Source organism: Gorilla gorilla, chromosome 3, assembly GCF_029281585.2.
Source record: "Gorilla gorilla gorilla isolate KB3781 chromosome 3, NHGRI_mGorGor1-v2.1_pri, whole genome shotgun sequence".
Lineage (NCBI taxonomy): Eukaryota > Metazoa > Chordata > Mammalia > Primates > Hominidae > Gorilla > Gorilla gorilla.
The window spans coordinates 23,583,305-23,598,359 of NC_073227.2; the positions used below are offsets into that span (position 1 = coordinate 23,583,305).

General features: G+C 41.0%; 1 protein-coding gene across 2 annotated transcripts in view; it reads left to right on the plus strand.

Moving 5' to 3' along the window:
• The window catches only part of C1QTNF7 (C1q and TNF related 7), a 106,479-nt gene that overhangs the window by 34,133 nt on the left and 57,291 nt on the right, over nucleotides 1-15,055 (plus strand). Inside the window, exon 1 of one of the 2 annotated variants that reach the window (XM_004038455.5) lies at nucleotides 735-999. The exons of the other annotated variant lie outside the window; for it this stretch is intronic. The gene's annotated coding sequence lies outside the window, so the exon portion shown is untranslated. Of the gene's footprint in view, nucleotides 1-734; nucleotides 1,000-15,055 lie in introns of those variants that run through there. 2 annotated transcript variants of the gene reach the window in all.

The window sequence follows — 15,055 nt, forward strand, 5'->3', positions numbered from 1 at the left end:
TATCTCATTTCCTGGCCACTATACTCCTCCTTCTCCATCCAAAAGTCACTCAATGGTTTCTTTCAGTCAGAAAATAACACCGAATGGAAAATGAGAATGGAAAGGAGAAGAGAAGCATGTAAATGGGGCTGTGTCAACAAAATTTCATCTTAGGATACAATTGCTTTCATCCTGGACAAAATGCTTTCAGAGAGATTACCACATTGTATGACCAAGCAAGGGTTACTATTATGATTTTCATTCTGCAGCTGTGAAAACCAAGACTCAGAAACATTAAGGGCCATGTCCAGTGACAGGTATCTTAAAAGATTGAGAGTCAGATCTCCAGCCCTTGCATCTGCCTCCACCTCCCTACAGTGAACACAGCACTGGCTTGACAGTCGGCTCTTAGGTTCCCGTCCTTCCACTAACTAGCTGTGTGATGCTGGTCAAGTCTTGTAAGCCCTGGGCATCGTTTCTTTCGACTGTCAACCGAAGGGGCTGGGCTGCTTGGTCTCTAAGAACATCCTGTAAAGCAGCTGATAAGAAAGAAATTGCAACAGCTGGTCTTTGAAGACCAGTCAGAGGTGCCCTGATTTCTCCCAGCACAAAAATGAGAAGGTGTTCAGCTAATATTACATTTTAGAAAAATTATTGTCCAGACTCACTGTGCTATTTCCCAAATATGATTTGGGGAGCGAGCCAACAGATAAAGAAGGATATTTATTTTTGTTTGTAATGTCGACGTCTTCTTTCGGGCTCGATCAAACAATCAGGAGATCTGTGTAGGCCACAGCGTCATTGCACGCCGGGGTCCTTGCCCGCTCCCTCTCTCTGCCACCGCTCAAAGCCTGGGAGAACGCTTTTGAAAGCGAATCAGGAAATTACTTATCAGTCTGAAGCCCCAAAGAGTTATGAATAATCCTTGCTGCCAAAGGGAAGGGGATTTTGAGCAAAAGCTCCACATCTGCGCACACTAGAGTTCAAAGACTCCAGCTGTTGGAAGGTCTTGGGAGCAATGTAAGTAAACAGCCCTCTCTCCATTGAAGTAAACGTCTTCAGGCTTTTTTTCCTTAGAAAGGCGTCTTTTGGCTCATGTTGGTGTTTCTCTCTCTCTCTCTGTTTTTTTTTTTTTTATGATGTTCAGGGGTGTTTGCCTACTGGGGCTTAGTCAATAACACAACTCCTCTGGGGGTTGCTTCTGCTGAACAAGAGAGGGAAAGCGAAAGTCGTCAGAATCGGCTTTGCTTGGGAAGGGTTAGTTTTGAAAAGCCCTTCCTTGCCAATTATGCTCCTTCATAGCTATAGATCCATACTCAAGAGGAGTGTGAGGCTGACACCGACACTCACGGGGGCAAGCAGAAGTGGCTCTGTAACCCTACTCTGAAAAACAGAATTGTCATCGTGTCCATTCCTACATAATTCACATTGAAGGTGCTTTCTTCATTTTGATACACTGTAGGATTTTAGTAGAGGAAAAAGAAAGCATTAAAGTGAATATTGTTCTGTGGAGATTTCCTTATAGTGGCATAAATTCTGTGCTCAATTTAGCATTCATTAAGGGTGTTGATTTATTTACTGTCTATTTTATTATTAAACGAATGTGCTTACCACTCCACTTGGCCATGGGAGGATAATGCAATCATTGCAATATGGAAGCAGAAATATCTAAATTATGTTGGTAAAACTATGAGTTTGCATTAATAGTAATTCTATAAATGGAATGCATAATTTCATAAATGATGCATTGTACTGGGGTACATTTCTTTTAAAAGTATTTCAAGTCAAATTGTGGGTAATGATTGGGAAGTAGTTAAAAGAAATACAACAAACTTGAACGGAATCATTTTGTTTGGATCAGCCTTTGTCCTCAGGAACTTGAATGTCCATTTTGCAGGTCCCTCATCATGAATTCTATGGCTGCAAGGAACATATGTCCCGAGTCCTCATACTCTGTCTTATCATCAGACTATGTATCTCCCAATTTGTTCTGATTCATGATTTCAATAAGACCCCACACCCTCAGCCTGGGTTGTGTTCCCCCAACTCACTGGAAAGCTCCTCCAAAATAAATAATAATTGCCCTTAACTCTAGTTGACATCTGACTTCCTTTCCTCTCTTTGAGTAATTTTGGTGTGTACTTCCACATCCTGTACTGTTAAGACGGGTTTCATTTCCAGTATGTCAGTCATTGTCAGCACACACATAAGCTACTTCCAAGAGTCGAAAGGCTCTAGGTTACTGTACATTTATAACAGCAATTTTCTATGTAGCCCTTTCTCAAGCAACTCATCTATACTTTTATTCTAAGGTGATCTGTAACCTTTCACCTTTACCTAATAAACAGATAGTATGTGCCTAATGTGCTGAAAGCAATAAAAACCAAATGTGACACAATGTTTCCCTTCTTGTATAAACATGTCTGTAGTTTTTATGCAGCCCAAGTGCACTTTTGTGTTCACGGGCAATAGCTAAATAGGGTTGAACACTGACTGTCTGAGCTGTGCGGTGGACTGTGTAACGAAATAGAAGGATGAAGTCTGTAATGTGAAAGTAAGTTATTCAAATTTGGGGAAATATTTACTGAGCATTTGTCGTGTGCTGGGCCCTTCCTAAACATGCCTTGTGTGCTCGTGGGAGCAGCAGGCTCACTAGTAAGGTGTAGAGACTCTGAAGCAGAGTTCCTGGAGACACAAACCAGACTGGCATCTGTGTAAATCTGGGTTGGGTTACTTAACTCCTCTGTGCCTCAGTTCCCTTACAATAAAATAGAGCTCATAGCAGCTGGGTTCATGTAAAGTTTGAGAGTTGATATAGACAAAGTATTGTTTTTGTCTCTTTCATATATGAGAAAACCAAGGCTAGCGAGGTTTACTTGCCTACAATTACAGAGGTAATGATGGCTGGCAGGGCTGGGATTTGGAAGTAAATGAGTGTTTTAATCATAATAGAGAAAGTCCACATTTTAAACCACAGCCTCCTGCCCTTTTGTTGTTGGATTCTTTCTTCTGCATTCCTTTATCCAGTTCTTACAATGACCTTCTAAATAAACATTATTGACTATGATGATTTCAGACAAGTAAACTGAAGCTCAAAGACATGAAGTGACTCATCCAAAGTCACATACCTAGAAATTAGCAGCACTGATGTCTGAACACAGGTTTTCAAATTCCAAGTTGTGTGCATATTTTTTCTTTCTCTTGCCAATCTGTGAATGAATGGGTCAGGCCCACACCTGCCCTTTGGGGAAGAGTGAAATAAATAACAATGCTAATGGTCACCATCAATTAAGCCCTCACTCTGTGCTTGGCACAGAATCTCTTTAATTAAACTAGGTCCCTGTGCCCCTTTGTTAATAAATTATCTAGATGATTCTGGTATATACTAAAGTTTGACAGTTCTATAATCTGGGACAAAATGGAAATTGTTATATCCAATATGATCTAACCTGAAGAAGATGAAAAGTCCTGATAGAGATGAGAAATTTGACATTTTCCCCAACTCAAATTTGTGGATTACCCTGTGGTCAGAATCAACACTATTTCAGGGTTATTTCCTGTCTTGTTGATACCCCCATGCTTTCTTCATCTTTTGGCCCATGTCATCTGAACTTTCTATCATCTTTGATTGCATCAGGTTTCAATCATCAGCAGATGGGTGGATTTCTTTCTCTGGTAGGCTTTTCATGGCAAATTTGTGCAACTCAATAGGATTCATCATCAAATTGAAATAAAGCTATAATATCTATGAGAAATTTACTCAGTAAATTTTATACAGAGAAGCACCAGCAACATAGAGTATTTACTGTGTTGAATATAATATCTTCAAGTTGGTTTCTCTGAAAACTGTAGTGCCCAGATAGATGTAAGCCAACAGGGGATGCCAAACACAAACTTGGTGTACTGGGAACTTTAGATGCCTGGGAAGAGGTCATGGAGAGGGTGGTGGAGCAGGAAACATTGAACACTGAAAATCATTTCTTGTGATGTCATGACTTGAAGCAAAATATCCCTGACTTTCAATTCTGGCTTCTCCACTTTCTAACTGCAAGGCTCCAAGCACATCACTTACCTCTTAGTTTATGTAACACACATAAACAACTTAGCACAGCAACTAGCATAATAGATACCTAAGAAACAAGAGTTCCTTTCCTCTTTAGCTCTGGTCCATTCAATCCACAAATTTGCACTGAGGACTTATATGTCCTAAACATTATTTTAGATATAATAGTGAACAAGAGCCAAAGTCCCTGCCTTTGTGGAGCTTGCACTTTACAGGAGACAAACCACAGAATCATAAACCAGAATGTAACTTCAGAAATTGAAAAGTGGTATGAATAAAATAAAACAGAATAACAAGACACAGGGACTAGGTGCCAGGAAGGAGCTAATTCTTTAGCTAACATGGTCAAGGACCACCTCATTAAGGGAGGGGCATTTAGCTCAAAGCTGAATCATAAGAAAGACAAAATGAAACAAAGCCATGATTAAGTAAGCCACTGACTAACCATGGGACACTAGACAAGTCACTGAAGCTCTTTTTAAGCCTGTTTCATCACCTATTAACTGCACAGCTGGAGTAAATCTATAGGGCTTCTCTAGACTCTGCTCAGAAAACTCTGCTTTGGAATTTTCTTTCTCTTTCTTAGTATCATATGCCATAAGTAATTGTATGAAAAGAAGAAAGAAAAAAATCTCTGAACCAAACTATATTACAGTAGCTGTTTCATTCTTTCATTCAATGTTCTGGGCTTTTTCAACATGTTCTTCCCCATCACAGACAAACTAGTATGTCCTAAGTGAATGAAGATTAATTAACAATTTTTTTAAAAGCTCATATCATCACAATTCCTAGGGATTACATTGTTGGAGGAGATAAGAACCACCACATGGCAGATTTTTAGGAATGAATTGTGAGGCTTCACAATTACTTCCTGTGTGGCTTCAAGTCTGAAATTGTACATATGTCAGTGGAGTCAACGTCCAAAGCTGCCAGAAGTCAGTCAATCCAACACTCTATTAGCCAAGAACTAATAGAGTGTACAGCTTTTAAAAACAATCCAGGGTCTGAAATGTTCCTTTTCTTAAAATGGCACAGCAGATCACTTGGTTCTAAGTTAGTGGCCTACTCAAAATAAAGATCACCATGCAGAGAACTTGCACCAGAGAAGTAAACTTTGTCTTTCAATTAGCCTAATAATTGTGGCCAAATCCTTGGCTGTAACAATCCAAATGATTGTCTCATTACTCCATTTTGTCTTTGTCACCATAGTGACCTCAATGCAACCTAGAATGAGAATTTGGTGTGTATAGCAAAATAGAACATATGGGTCAATATTTTCAATTTTCAAGTACTGTTATTTTTTGCTTACTTTATAAAACTGCAATTCCCCAGAATGCAAAGCACATTTTTTTAATATAATTTTTTTGGAAACAAGTTCCCGAGTTAAGATTCAAGGACTGAAAAATAAGAGTAAAGAGGATGGGATTAGGAAATTGGAGTTAATTTGCCTGTAGTGAAGAAAGTTATGGAGCAATTCATGATGCTTCTTGGGCTCCGACACAATTTCAACCAGAGAATAGTGGTAAGTTGTTGTCCAGTCGACAGAGAAGGGGAAAAAAGAACTGCTTTCGAACACTTACTTTTATGACAAATAATATTCCCAACATTTTACATATATTAGCTCTGAACCATAACTTCAGGGATTATAGTGTAGCTATTACTTTGCTTATTTTACAGATAAGGAAATGAAGCTTAGTGATGTTAAATAACAAGGAAGTTCATCAACTAGCAAGCAGCAGAGCCGCAAGTCAACCCAGGACTGCTGGACTCCACAACCTGCTAACTTTCCACTCTGTCACTCTGCTTTAGAAAAATAAGGGGCTTTTTTTTTTAACCCACATGCAATACAAATTCTATTTCAGCAAAGGAAGAATTTACTACGAGTTTTTAAATGTTGACATGGTCTCCTTAGGGAAGAGGCTGTGGAATTGTCTTCTTTGGAGGTCTATTAAAACCAGATCAGTTATCATATATGTCTGGTATGACTTCAGTGTGGTCCTTCCCCAAGGTGAAAAGAGACAAAATGATTCCTCAAGTTCCTTTCTAAACTTTCCAATCAAAGGCCAAGTCTACATCCATGCAAGGCAAAATGGTGGGGACATGTTGAGTCCAGCTGTCCTACTCTTCTACCCCTACCCCAGTCCGATTACGTTGGTTGAAGTGATGTCCAGATTGTCTGGAAGGGCCACAGTTGCTTGGATCATACCATGTGGGCCATTCTTCCATAACCAGGGAGTGGACCCAACTCTGTTGCAGTTAATGCCCAACAAAATGAATATCTTTCCAATGAATCTGTTGTCTAATTCAAAGGCTATACTTTCAGTGTTTGCAAACTACAAATTGGGACAAAAGCTGGCATGAAAATTGAACTGTGTTAGAAAATAGGAATACCTTTTAAAATTCTGGCTATTAAGTGTATCAGCTAGGATTGTATTTGTAAGTATCAGAAAACCCAGTTCCTTTATTATGCAGGGGGTTTATTTTTCTCACACAACAAGAAGCCCAGAGGAAGGTCTAAGAATGCTGTAGCTATCCAAGGATGCCACTAGGAAACCAGTGTCCTTCTCTATTCCTTCTCACTAATGCTAGCATGGGCTTTTATTTTTATGGTGGCAATATAGCTGCTGCACCTCCAGGTATCGAGTTCATATTCTATGGAGGAAAACAAAAGCCTTTTCCTTGTCAAACTTTGCCTTTTAATTTCAGAAGGGAAGCCTTCCTCCAAGACTTTCCATGTGCATTTTATTGGTGAAACTGTGTAAGTAATAGGGTTACTAGCTGCAAGGGAATCTGGAAGTCTGTGTATTCTGCTTTCCAGTCTTTCATGTAAAAAAGGTATGGGGAGGCCAGGCACAGTGGCTCACATCTGTAATCCCAGCACTTTGGGAGGCCAAGACAAGTGGATCACTTGAGGCCAGGCGTTTGAGACAAGCCTGGCCAATGTGGTGAAACCCCATTTCTACTGAAAACATGAAAATTAGCCAGGCATGGTGGCAGACACCTCTAATCCCAGCTACTGGGGAGGCTGAGGCAGGAGAATCGCTTGAACCTGGGGGGTGGAGGTTGCAATGAGCCAAGATCACACCACTACACTCCAGCCTGGGCAACAGAGTGAGACTCTGTCTCAAAAAAAAGAAAGAAAAAGAAAAAAAGGTAGAGGGAGAAGTGAATTGGGTTGGGTCTTGAGTGACTCAACAAACCATACTTGTCAAAATATGCCATAAATTCCTATTTCTGAAAACAATAAATATAGAATTTAATATATAAATTGGACCATATTACATAATCATTTACTAGCTGTATCTCTTTTAATATTTAAAAATTATTGGCCAGGCACGGTGGCTCACGCCTGTAATGCCAGCACTTTGGGAGGCTGAGGCAGGTGGATCACGAGGTCAGAAGATCAAGACAATCCTGGCTAACACAGTGAAACCCCATCTCTACCAAAAATACAAAAAATTAGCCAGGCACGGTGGTGGGTGCCTGTAGTCCCGGCTACTCGGGAGGCTGAGGCAGGACAATGTCGTGAACCTGGGAGGCGGAGCTTGCTGTGAGCAGAGCAGAGATGGCGCCACTGCACTCAAGCCTGGGCAACAGTGTGAGACTCCATCCCAAAAAAAAAAAAAAAAAAATTGTAAACATGGAAATATTTTCTTAAAAAGTGAAAAGGGGAAGATAGGAACAAAATTCTTCCTGAAGTAGATAAAATGGGAAAAACATGAGTTTGGGTGCACATATCAAAGTCTGAATTCCAGCTGTGCACTTAATTAGGTATGGGACGTCTCTGGACTACACGTTCTTCATATTTAAAATAAGAGCAATAGTAGCTACCCATAGAATTTCTTTATAAATAAATAAGATATATAAAATGTTTATATGCCGTATAAAGAGGCTAGCATGAACTAGACATTCAGGAAATGGTAATTCTCTTCTCCCTTGCTTTGCACCTTTTATTCAGCAAGTGCATAATGGAACGCAACTTCATGGAACCCAACTCAGACAGGATTGACAGTTGAAGAACCAACTCTTTAATTGTGAGAAATTAAAACAAATCTACTGAATGGTGTGTAGCCTTTCTCTATCAGTGCATGCCAAGATTCTTTCATTTGGGGCTTCATCACATTATCTTAGCAAACCAGACAAAAATGTCTAAGCAATTTCATTTTCCAAGCTGCATCGTATGTTTCAAAGTGCCATCTGTTTGTAACTTGTTACAAAATAGAGTCAACAGAGCCATTTGGTGACATTTTAAAAAGTGACTTCAGTGTTTGTTTCCAAGGGATATAATTCTCAGAATTTGTGCAATTTGTTCTGTGTCACTGTGATGTGAAATAAAGCCTTCACAGAGGCTCTCAGCTGTTTCAATACATTATCCTCATCTTAACCCATGAAGCCAGGTTTCAAATGTGGTTTTCTTTCCATTTTAATTATCTCCCCATGTCACTGTGACCTTTCCAGTCAAAGATTTAAAGCTTGTCACCTCATAGTCACCATTGCAAAATTAAAAAGAGGAAAATCACAAACAAAAAAAAGAGCCTACAGATTTGCATAGCCAAAATCTATTCATTAGCCAAAAACTCATTTCTGCAAGATGATAAAGCAAAAAAAAAAAAAATTCTAGAACACAATTCAAAGCCATGGGTTCTTGTTCACAAATGAATGCTGCAACCTTCAGCAAACTACCATTTAACCTTATTCTCTCTCTTTCCTTACCTGGAAAAGAGAATTAACATACCTGTCCCACCCATCTCACCTGGTCAATATGTAGATTGTTGAGATAATGCATTAGAAGCCCCATTCAAAACAATGCATGATATACTCAGGCCTATTTTGGTATTTCCTATCTATTGTATACAGTTTGCATCATATTGTTACACATGATGAATCCCATACCCTTCTCAAACTCCCATCTGATTTGTCTCCTTATTTTTACAGCCAGACTTTCTTTTAAAAAGCCACTGCTCTTGCTTCACTGTTTCCCTTCCATACTCTTAATCTAACCTTAGTTGATTCTTCCTGGATCCTACTTGATTCCAGCTGTTCGGACTAAGTATCCAGCTCTCGGCAGGTTCACCACATTTCCTGGCCCAAATGCTGCCAAAGTCATTACATGTTCATTGAACAAATACTTATTAGTGCTTACCAAATCGGAGGTGATCAAAACAGACAAAAATCCCTGCCCTCTTACAGAAAACATTTTATTTCTCCAGACTTAGGAGCCTAAGCATGCTGATAAGGACACTCAAATGTCAACAATCCAACGTCATGCCCTCTCCTCTCACTGAGCAACTTCACCTAAGTCTTTCTTGATGTCTCTGTGCTGTACCCACATGTACTCAGGAACTCCAAGGCAGCAGACACTATGCAAACCATGGACCCTAATGTTGTCCTTGTTGGCAATGGTAATATTTGTGTGACAAATGCAATCTCTTATCTTCCCCCAATCCCCCCAAATGATAATTTTCATGCCGCCAGAGTGTTGCTAGGTTCAGGGCAGAGGGAGGTAGAGAGAAAGCCACTTCCCTATGTTGATTCACATGGCCCCCAAAATGGTTACGCTAATACCAACAGACTTAAGCCTTTCCTAGAAATGCCCTCCTGAAAAGTTTTCCTGGAAGCATTCCTTTCAGTTTCTGATACAACTCTCTCCATAAAGGCTCAAAACCAGTCACTAGGCAGAAAACAAAAACAATTTATATCCTCCATTGTCCTAACATATCCCCTTTCCATTTAGGTACTTGTGCATACTCATCCCGCACACCTTTCACTTGCAATGACCAATCTCCAACTCCTAGCTAGCCTTAGCCAGAACACTGTAGAAACCAATGAAATTTAGGAAATTTACCTAAGGCTTTGTACCTTCAAATTGTTATTGTTCAGAAATAGTCATTCCCACCTACTCCCAACCACAGAATACTAGGCACAGTTGAATGCTTTCAGGTAGCAACGTCTGTAGTATCTTTGGAAAGGGCTGATTTGCTTTCTTCACCCCTTGCTAGTCTTGAAACATGCCTTTAACCTGCCAGGTCCACCTTCCTTGGAAGGCCAGAGATGCACGGCGTTAGAGGTGGCTATGGGAGCCAAGTCAAGGTTATTTCAGAATGGACAAAAATTGAACATTTGTGTAGGTTAAAAGCAACCAGCCAGTGGTAGAAATGGAGGCTATCAGAGAATGAGAGAAGGTAGTTAGACCAGGTAATCTTGGAGAGGAAAGAGATGGATCAAAACAACCACCCAGGTGGAGGACTTGGTCTTGAACAAGCATGGATCCTGACTCACAGCTGTGTCCACTGAGGCAGGTGAGAAGCAAGTGAAGATGGGTAGGAATTTGAATAAATTGGGGATAGTAGGGAAATTGAGATGACTATGATAATGTTTTTCTCTAGGAGGTTGAACCTGGGATCATTGCTTAAGATAAAGACAGTGAGCTGATTAAATGTGTGCTGAGAGCTCCCAGGCCAGTGCTTGTCATAGAGTAAGCACTAGAAAGGAAATATATATTCACTTCTGTCCTCCTTGACAGATTGAAATGATAGCAATTGTTTATTTACAAAGGATCTCATCTAAAAGCAGCCCATGACACCATGCATATATTTTGCCTTTCAAGTGAAACACAAATACAGCTTTTTTTTTTATTTTAAACCCTAAACTATAATGACTTCTCTAAGCTCATCTCAGCTTTGAAAATAACTTGGCCCAGGTATATACTATTCGAGAAGACCTCTGACCACACATATTCTCTTTCTATGACCCCTGAGTCTAGAGAATGTTCTGGAGCCTCGCCAGCAAAGAGGTGTGTGCAGGAAGAAAACTGAATTCCGGAGCTTTTCTGTTCAGTGTTATAGAAATGGTTCAAGACATGACAAATGAAAGGGAGTTAATCTAAACCATAGACTGTTTTTATACTTGGCCTGTGAAAATTTTTGTAAGCATAAACTTTACTGGGCCAGATCAGGCTCTGACCTCCAAATGTTTCCGATTTTGACTGTCTTCCTTTAATTATTTGAAATCATAAGGGTTGGTTTGGGGAGGCAGCTGGCAGGCAGGCCAGAGCAAGTAGTGGCCTCTGGGGAGTGGGGTTGCAGGATTCTCTTCCACCTTGCCCTATCAGCCCTCACCAGCACCATAGCAGGGAGAAGCAAGAGCTGGAGTGGACAGACCCAGGATCAGCCAGTGTTTCAGGGCTCCCAAGAAGAGCATTCTCTTGTGAGAACAAGGGTTAGGAGCTTGCGATTTCTTGAACACTGGTTCTCTCCTTCTCCTTCTCTCTTTTTCTGTCTGTCTTCCCAAGCTCTTGTAAATAAGTACTGGTCTCTTTGACTTGTTCTTTAGGAATTCTAGTTACCTGCAAGACCAGCACAGTAACAGAGAGGCAGAACTAAGTGCTCACCAAGTACCTGGCACTATTCTGGGTGCTTGGGACAGAGCTGTGATCAAAACAGACAAAGTCCCTCCCTTTAGCCCCTTAGAGTCCACTTGAGGGGTGACAGACAAAACACAAAGACGTACATGTCAGAAGGACCACAGAAAAGGAACTGACATAGAGACAGAAAAGTATATATATAGACAGGTGGGTCAGATAAGGCTGGGAGCCATGGGAAGCCAATGTTGGAGCAGAGACATAAGCCACATCAGCCTCTGGGAGAACAGCATTCTCAGCTGAGGAGTGACAAGGAGGACAGAAGGCAGGATGGACTGTGCTTGGTTTGTTTCAGGAACAACAAAGATGCCAGGGTGGCTGGAAAGGATCCCATGAGGCAGAGACTTGAGGTCAGAAGGCAGTGGGAGGGGGATCATCTAAGGTCTTGAAAACACTTTGAGCTCTATCCCGGGAGAGGTGGGAAGCTACTGCAAGGTTTTCAACAGAAGAGTGACTGACAGATCTGAAAGTCCACTCCGATCTGAAAGTCCACTCCGATTGCTATTTGGAAAATGCACTGTCAGCAGGCAAGGCAAGGTGGATTATACTATCCCCACTCCAGTTCTCAGTACCCTGGCTGGGCAATTTCAACAAGAGTGGGCTTGCTTGGTGAAGAATTCACAGGTAAAAATAAAATAGACACACACCGAAAGTTTAACAACCACCTTCATTATGGCTTATATATTACATTAGATTACTCTGAAGACAGACAAATCACATCATAACACGATAATAAAATGAAATTAATTTCACTAAGGACAGTTCTATTTGTAGCATTTTGTTTCGCCAGCCAGAAAAACTCAAATACCAGACTGTTATGCTCAAAAACCAGACCTGGAAGCCAAAACCAAAAGCCGTCTATTCTCCTTCCTTTTCCTTGGACCTGCCTCTCCTGGCAGAGTGCTGTCCCTCAGAGAGCAGGGAGGATGTCCGCATCCCAGCCCGGCTCCACAGGGTTCTGGGCTCCTACTCAGGAGTTTGTGGCCAAAGCTCCAGATGGCATACACTGTTCCTTTCCCTGGCCTTGTCTCTCATGCATGGAGCTTTTGAGGAGACCATGGAGGAGGCTAGTACAGAAACTAGCTCATTGAAGTCTTAGATACAAGAGGTCATGGGTCCCAACCAAATATTATTTGTCAACATTTATGGCTTTTATTTCATTTTTTCATCCAACAAATGCAGGTCCGTAATAGGCACCAGACACTGTTCTGGTTGCTCAGCACTCAGCAACAAAAAGTGCAGACAAAAATACCTGCCCTCGTGGAGCTTATATTTTATGGGGAAGACAGATGATAAAAAAAAGAAATACATAAAACACGTGGTACCTTAGATGACCATACAAGTCATGGAGAAAACAAAGAAAAGGGGGTGTGGAATGGTTTGGTCTGCAATTTTAAAGAGAGTGGTCAAAAGAGGCTTCATGGGCAAAGTGAAATTTGAGTATAAATCTGGAAGAGGTGGAAGAGCAAGACGATGCTATAGATGGGTATAGGTGGAGTCATAGCCACACACATCTGAGGGAAAGGCTTTCTAGGCAGGAAGAACAGTGTGTGAAAATGTCCCATGGCAGGAGCATGCACAGCAGGCTTGAGGAGTGGCACAGAGATAGGGTGGCCAGAGTTGAAGAAGTAGAATATGATGTAGACTGGTTGGGAGAGGCAGGCCACGGAAGGCCTCCTGGCTCACTCTAAGCCTTTAGCTTTTATTCAGAGTAAGAAGGGAAGCCATTAGAGAGTCCTACCAGGAGGGCTCTGTCTGCTGAGTGGCTTCTACAAGGGCAGGAGCAGGAAAACCAGATAGAGACTGTTTCAATCATTCAGGCAGAAGACAGCGTTGAAAGGGAGGAAGGTGGCAGCAGTAGGGATGGGGAGAAATGCTGAGACACTTGAGGTGATGTTTATGGGGAACCAAAGGATTTGTTAATGTACAATTTGCAGGAAAAGGAGAATCAAAGGGGACTCCAAGTTATTTGGCCTGAGCATCCGAAAGAATTTGCTACCAATTATCGAGACGAGGAAGTGTGTGGGGGGCAGGTTGAGAGAGAGCAAGAGAAGGTGCTGGATGAGCTAGGTTCATGAAGCCAATCAGACATGCATGTGGAGGTGTCTAGCAGGTAGCTGAATGTGAGTGTGGCATTCAGGAGGGAGGTCTGGGCTAGAAATAGACATTACAAGCCATGTGGCTAGACAAGATCACCAAGGGAGAGTGCAGGTGGAGAAGTAAAGGTATTCCAAGATTGAACCTAGACTTCCAATATTTGCCAGATTCAGAACAGAAAGAGGATCTGGAAAAAAGGGCAATGAGGAGTCTGAGGGGCAAGAGGAAAACCAAGAGACAGTGGTTTCTGAAGGACAAGAGAAGAAAGAGGGAGAAGCAAGGGGGATTCCAGTGACTAGTGGGACAGAAGCCTGATGGGGTGGGTTTCAGAAAGAATGAGAGGAATGCAATTGTAGAGAGTGAATAGAAATCCTTTATTCAAGGACTTTGAGATGAAAGGGAACAGTGAAATAAGGTAGTGTCTGAAAAGAGAAGTGGTAGTATATACAGTAATATCTATGCTATAAACAGTAATATATATCACTGCATATATTTAATTTACTTTACATATCTAATTTTACATACACGACTAGATTATTATATCTGTATATATTACATATATATAGATATACAGATATATACATTATCCTTCAAAGAGAAGGAAATGTATGCAGGACAGAGAGGAGAACTGCTCTAGTGATGTCATGAAGTAAGGGAGAAGAGGAGAGAAGATGGTATCCAGGGCACAGGTGCAAGGTTGACCTTGGACGGAGGCACTAACCATTCATTCTTACTGAAGAGGAAAGGCCAAACACACCAGCATTATGCAATGTAAAAGGCATATCTATGCAGTGGTGGGAGATTGTATATCTTCTGATTACTTCTCTTTTCTCAATAAAATGGGAAATAAAGCCATTCATTGAAAGTAACCAGGAGAGAAGAGGTGCCAGAGGTTTAAAGATAGAGAAGAAGATATGAAATGGTTATAAAGGAGAGTTGGATGTAAAGAAATATGAGAATGTAGTATCATTGATATGCAACATTAATTAAGCACTATTTTGAGGTGAACCATCATATGTTGAGATAGAGAGCAGTCGACATGGTTGTGTGTTTTCCTCCCGTCCATCCAGCCAGAATGGTGGATTAGCCAAATAAGTTACAATATAAAGAGGGGCCAAGGAGTCAAGTATGTGTTCAGAGAGCAATTAGACTCTAAGCAGAGTAAGGACAGAGGTGAACATGAATAAGGTACAAATTAAAGGTACAGTGTGCAAGTGAAGTCAAGGAGTCATGGGATTTGGGATACACATGAACAGAAAGGATAGAAATGGTGGCAGGACAGTGGGGAGCTTGAATTTGAATTTGTGAAGGTGCTGTAGTTATTGGTAATGACAAGGTCAATGATATGATCATGTAGGTAAGAGGCTGTGGTGGAGAGAAAGACAAGACCGTTGGAAGAAAAAAGGTTCAGGAACTGTGAGACCAGGATATGTGATGAGTATTCCAAGTAGACACTGAAATCACTGAGAGTTATGACAGTAATGTTGGAGAAAGTG